Below are 6911 nucleotides of genomic sequence, written 5' to 3' on the forward strand. Positions count from 1 at the left end.
AGAGGAAAGGATAGAAGGGCAAGAGGAAGGTTTTTTTTGTTTTGTTTTTTGTTTTTTTTCCCTTTGGTGTGTGATGGGGATAGATAGTTCTTGTATTTTCAATGTAGAGCCAGTCATTAGGTTCACAAAATGCAAAGAGGTGAATGACTACTTACAGCGTGGAAGTAGTAGGTTGGTGATCTACAAAGTGCTGATATATCACACTCTTTCAGACTTTAAAAAATCAGGTTTCTCATTTTTACTATGTAAATCTTTTCTTCTTATCCACAGTGATGAAAGGCAGGACAAGCATGTCAGGAAAGAATAACAACCAGGGGTAATGACAACTGCAAGTTGTCTTATGGACAGGCATGCATTTGACACAGAGTCCTCACATTCACGTTATCTCAGAGCATCACTTTGAGGCAGGCAAGAAAAAAAGTATCTGAGATTTTGCTACCACTATTTACTGTGGAGCTGAACTTGAAATAAGGCAGATCTGATCGTGTTTAGCAAGAAGAGGAAAAAAAACAGAACAAAATGGGAGTAAAAAATATGCCTAAGTTAACAAGTATAACTAGATAGAAGAAGTTGCTGATTAGGTATGATGGTTCACGCTTGTAATCTCAGCACTCTGGGAGGCTGGGACAGGATAATTGTTTGAGCCCAGGAGTTTGAGATCAGCCTGGGCAATATAGTGAGACCTCATCTCAATGAAAAAAAATTTTTTTTTAAATTAGCTGGGCATGGTGGAATGCCCTGTAGTCCCAGCTAATCAGGAGGCTGAGATGGGAGGACTGCCTGAGCCTAAAAGTCAAGGCTGCAATGCGTTATGATTATGTCACTGTATTCCAGCCTGGGCAACAGAGCGATACCATCTCTAAGGGGGAAAAAAAAGAGGTTGCAGCCAGCTTGGATGTATATCTATAAGCTGGCATTATAGGAAAATTGGAGAACTGGGAGGAGAGAAGAGAGGCCTGTTTAAAAAATTAGAGATTTATAGACAGATTCAGGGAAGGAAAGGGAGGAAAACAGGTGGAGAAGTGGGCTGTGCTTGGCTCCAGGCTTATGGGAACAGCAATCCAAGGAAGGTTATCCAAAGTGGCACACCCACTGGGCATGCTATAAATAAGCACCAAAGTCAGATGAAGGATCTTATGGGTTTCAAATCAGTCAAACCTACCCAGGTGCAAAGTGTTTTGTACTTGTCCTGTAAGATTCCAGCTCACTTCTGTCTTGCCTAGAATCAGAGCTTTAGGGCCCCAAAGTTGAGGAGCTTGCAGAGGTACCATGCCAGCCTGGAACCTCAGCTTAGATGTGTTATACAGGGCCAAGTATCTAGTGAGCACACAGGTTCTCAAATTCTCAGCTAGACACAAAAACCTCATCAGGCACAAGCTCTTCCTACAAAGGATCCAAGGGCCAACAATGGCTTCTCTTGCACCACCTCTGTGTGCTGCTGCTTGCCTAGAACCATCATCCTTAAAGGATTTTTCTTTTTTCTTTCTTTTTCTTTTTTTTTTTGAGTAGGAGTCTCTCTCTGTCACCCAGGCTGGAGTTCAGTGTCACGCTCACAGCCGTCCCAGCCTCGACTTGCTGGGCTCAGGCGATCCTTCCGCCTAAGTCTTACAAGTAGCTTGAACCACAGGCGTATGCCACCACACCCAGTTACTGTTTTTATTTATTGTGGAGACGAGATCTCACCATGTTGCCCAGGCTGGTCTCGAACCCATGGGCTCAAGCAATCATCTCGCCTCAGCCTCCCATAGTGCTGGGATTACAGGTGTGAACCACAACACCTGGCTCTTAAAGGATTTTTCTAAAATAAGTAGACAGCAAGAACTGAGCCTCCTATTCTACTGTGTATCCCAGAAGAATCTGAGCATAAAGGAAAGAGCAGAGGAAGGGAACTGTATTAGTTGAATATTGACGATAGTAAGACATTTTCCCTTTGTTTTCTTTCTTAATCCCCGAACAGCCATTTGTGGTATATGTAAATCTGCCTAGTGAACAAAGTTTGAATTCCTTGAGACAAAGAAAGTATGGCATGTGAACACTTGTTTTTCCTCTGAGGGCATCAGGCAAGTCACCTTCATTACTAATGCTTACTATTTTATACAGTATGAACACGCTATAATATTAGTTTGCTTATTCACCTGCTCCAGTATTATTTACTCTTCAGCTCCAATTCCACAAGCATTTACTGACTGTTTTGTAACAGGATTGGTGCTAGCTAGATAAAATAGGCAGACCTTAGTGATTAACTGGGTAAGCTGGAGATGGTGTTAGAGAGAAAGGAATTTGGGTTAACTCCTAGTTTTCCTACTGGGAAAAGAGGAGAAGTATCTGGAGAAGATGGTGAGTTCGGTTTGGTACATGTTAAGTTTCTTCTGTAAATGTGTATGGCCAGCAAGGAGATGGCTTTCTTTTTTTTTTTTTTTTTGAGTTGAAGTCTCACTCTGTTGCCCAGACTGGAGTGCAGTGGCACGCTCCCGGCCACTGCAGCCTCGGCCTGCTGGGCTCAGGCAATCCTTCCACCTCAGCCTTCCAAGTAGCTGGAACTACAGGCGTGTGCTACCATGACCGGCTAATTTTTGATTTATTGTAGAGATGAGTTCTTGCCAAGTTGCCCAGGTGGGTCTCGAACCCTCAGGTTCAGGCAATCCACTCACCTCAGCCTCCCAACGCACGGGATTACAGGCTGAGCCACCAAGCCGGCTTGAGATGGCTATTTTTTATTCCCAGGGCTTACTATATGCTAAGCACTATAATAGATGATATGCATTCTTATTTAATTCTCACAAATATTTGTGGCAGGTAACATGATTAGCCTCATTTGAAGGATGAGTAAACTGAGGCATAGAAAGTTAATTTGTCCAGTTTACCCAAGGTGACAGTGAGCAGGTGGACAAGCTCAAGATTTACATTTACAAACAGGTGGTAGTTAATGGCTGTGGTTTGGATATGGCTTTTGTTCCCACCAAAGCTCCTGTTGAAATATGATCCCCAGTGAGGAATGTTGGGCAGTAGAGCCTAGGGGGAGGTGTTTGGTTTATGCAGGTGGATCCCTCAGGAATGACTTGGTGCTGTTCTCAAGTTAGTAAGTTTTCTGGTTAACCAGTTCTGGTGAAACTGAATTAATTCCCACTAGACTAGGTTGTCATAAAGCCAGGACGCCCTCAGATTTTCCTGTGTTTACATGGGTCTGCTTCCTCTTTCACCTTCTCCACCATGTTGTGACACAGCATAAAAGCCCTCACCAGGAACCAGAGCTGTATCTTTGAACTTCTCAGTCAACAGAACCATGAGCTAAATAAAGCTACTTTCTTTATAGATTACCCAGTCTCAGGATACTTTTATAGCAACACAAAATAGACTAAATCTGGTCCGTGAAAATGTATGAAGTCTTCCGAGAACAAATTATTTATTGTGAAGGTGAATGAGAATGAAGGATAGAACTCTGGAGACTATCAATATTTAAAGAGTCAGCAGAGAAAAATGAATACTCCATGAAGACCAAGAGGAGTGGTTGGGAAAACAGAGGGCCAGAAGAAAAAAATGCAGAGAACGCTCAACGCCACCAATTACAACAGAGGCAAACTAAGGCCCGAGGAATACTGCATTTGTCACTGTGTGGGACACTGGTGTTTTTGACTACAGCTTCCTTAGTGGGGTTTGCGAAGTGTCCAGTGACTTGAGGGGCAGATAGGACTAGAGACACTCTCCTAGGTCCCACTAGATATGTTGGGTCTCCTAGCCTATAACGGAATGGATCCATCCCCAGCTCACTACTTGCAAATGTGTTCTTAGCCTTACTTTCTTTAATTATTGCAAAATTTCAGAATAATTCAATGTTCTATTAGATGGAAGTGAAGGTGGGTGGAAAGCATTCACCCATGCACAGCAAAAGTGCTCCTGAAATGCCACTTAGGACTACAAGAACCAGAACTGGCAGGCAAGAACTGGAGGAGAGTTCCTTTCAGGTCTGGTATAAAGTCCTTCTAAAAACTAAAATATGGAAACCCTGCAGGGTCCACCTTGCTTTTCACTCTCTCTCCGTTTCATGTTGATGAATATGTACCAGACTGTCAGCACAACACGAGCAGGATGGCATTCCTACCCCCAGAACATGTTATTTGCATGAGAGGGGCATTGTCTTCTTTATGTGTCATGGAACCTGTGACTTGTCATGTGTGATTATCATGTCAGTTTATTAACATGTGAAGGAGCACAATTCCCGGCTTCCACCTCACAGGAACAATTGCTTGGGAGGAGAGGAGGCAAACTGCCAGCCAGATGAGGCAGAATTCTGCCAGCTTCCAGTGCCAGGGAAACCCTGGGTAGTAATCAATACCAAACCTAACTGTTAATAGGACCACCCAAAGGCACATGGCTGGGAACCAAACCTCCTTCCTACCTTGATCTGAACTCTTGGCAAGTTTCCTTGCTAGACCCAGCTTTGCTCCCACTTACTTGGGGGAGAAAGTAAAAAACAGGAGTTATTTTAGAGGAAGCAGGACAGAAGGAATGGTTGGGAAGCCACTCCCAGATGCTGAAAGGGTTATGAAGAAGAGGATTCTGATTGGTTACATCACCCAGGGCCTCAAACTTTAATAAATACTGATTGATGGATGGATGCAAGTCAAAGCTAAGGCCAAATAAAGGCCTACACATATTGAGAGACTTTGAGTCAGAAATGCTTTTTCCAAGTCACATGGGGAAAGCCTAGCAGTGATTAAGGAACTACAGAGGCGGCAGCGGTCTATTCTCCTCTGGGGCCTTCCAAGTTCCCAGGCCAAGCCAGCCGCCGGTTCAGGAGATGGGATGTGCTTCTCCAAGTCTCCTCTTCTGACATCTTTCTGCCAGATGGTCGTTAGAATTCTCGAGGTGTTCGGCCTCCTGGCTCCTGCAACCTGAGCCAAGCCCAGAGAACTCTGGTCTACCAACTTCCCGTGCTCCACCCCTCTATGAGCAGGGCCTGGAGCCTGGGCATCTGAAGAGGCTGGACGCGCGACCGTAGGCGGCCCTGGCTGGCCTTGGGCGTCCTGGGCAGAATAGGGGTGCCGGCTCAGAGAGCCCTGGAGCACTTTCCCCGTCCCGGAGCGCGGCTTTGGCGGTTTACGGGGTAAATGACTCTCTGCTCTGTCTTGAATTTCCCGGTAGTGTTATCCTGATGTTTTAAAATTACAATCCAGACTTTCAACAAATTACAAATGTTGTGTGTAAACATAATCAGAGTGTGGACCCAATCCATTCGTAATTACTAATAGAAAAAAAAGGGGGGGGAGTGGAGGGGAGAAAACACACACAAAGACTTAACTGAGCAAGAAAAAAAGGGGGGAGCAATTCTGCAGGGTGTTTGCCTTAATGATTTGCTCCCCAGGGACTCCCCCAAAGCCTCCCGGCTGCCAGCCCTGCCTGCCGACCCCTCGCGGTGCTTGGTCCCTGCACTGAGACCTGCGGAGTGTCCCAGGACAGGGCAGCCTCTCCCGAGTGGCGAAGGGTCCCTCAAGCGCTCCACGATCCGGGAGGGCGGGAACCGGCCCTGCGCCTGGCTCGCCCTCCCCGGGAACCGCGACTCGTGGCGCCGGCTGCGTCCTTTCCCTGAGCCCCTGGGACTCTTCCCGAGTCCAGATCCGAGGACTCGAGTGCCCTGCACCCCACAGTCCTCAAAGGCACCCCCTTTCCCAGAGTGAGCTCCGGGCTTCGGGCTTCCAGTGAGGTGGAGGGAGCGGCGCTGCCGGGGCTGGACAAGTCCGCGGAGTCGGCAGGCACTGGAGCTCTCGGTCAGAGACATTTGGGGGATAGAAATTTGTATTATACGTGTATCCTGTATATCATACATACATGTGGGTATTCATTCCGTCGACAAACTTTTAGCAAACTCGTCAGGCGTTTTTGTTGAAAACCTCAGCACCCTGGTTGGTATCGGCAGGATTGGTTGTTTTTTTTTTTAACACGAATGGCAAGTGGGTGACTCTCAGGAGGCGCCCGGTTCCTAGAGAACACGCTAGATATAAGTGGAGACGTCTGACCGCGTCCAGACGCCCATCCGCGGACACCCTTCCCGTGGCTGCTCCGAGCTCCTCACCCGTGTGTCGGCACACGGACAGGGAGACGTCCTCGGAGGGGCGATCTCACCCCAACCGACCGACGTCTCGGGGATGCCAGAGCGCCCCGACCTTGGTCACGAAGGACAACCTGGTCTGTGTAGGGGGGAAAAAGGCAACGTTAAATAGCAACTGTGTTCATGAGGATGGAGGATTCAAAACGGGAGGCCCGACCCCCTCAGGGACCAGGCGCAGCTACGCAGAAGGGCACGGGGAAGATCCTTCCACCCAGGCACACCGAGCAGGACGCCGGGTGGGGGGCTCTGTGCGGGGCAGCAGATGGCACGACGCGTGCGGCGCCCTGCGAAGGCAGCAGGGGCGGAAGGCCCACTCCGCGGGGCTCACCCGAGTGCACGCCGCCCCCCACGCGCGCGTCCCCAGCCCGGGCTCCGACGCGCACAGATGTTAACTGCTGCGGGCAGCGCCGCTGGGGACCGAGCCACTCGTGCGGCGCACCGCGCGGCGCTGGCGGGGCTCTGGGCTCCCGGGCAGGGGTTCGAGCGGCCCTGGGGTGGGAGTGGGAGGGGGCCAAGGGTGGAAAGAGGAGGGGGGAGTGGGTGGACTAATGATGAAAAAGTCTCCTGCATCCCGGCTCCGGCTCCTTAATTAAATGCATGGAAAGAACCGAGGCGAGCACATCTGGTTTCAATCTGCAGTCCTTTGATGGCATCAAATGTTCTTTTCCCAGATCAGGGCTGGAAGTTCTGGGCTAACTATGGCCGTTTGGAGCCCAGAAACCATTTACACACACTCGGACCCTTCTTTCTCTCCAGTGGAGCCTCTCGGCTATAGGAGGAAAAAAAAAAAAAAAAAAAAGGCTAG

Source organism: Carlito syrichta, unplaced genomic scaffold, assembly GCF_000164805.1.
Source record: "Carlito syrichta isolate Samal-C Ts95f unplaced genomic scaffold, Tarsius_syrichta-2.0.1 Scaffold288373, whole genome shotgun sequence".
NCBI lineage: Eukaryota > Metazoa > Chordata > Mammalia > Primates > Tarsiidae > Carlito > Carlito syrichta.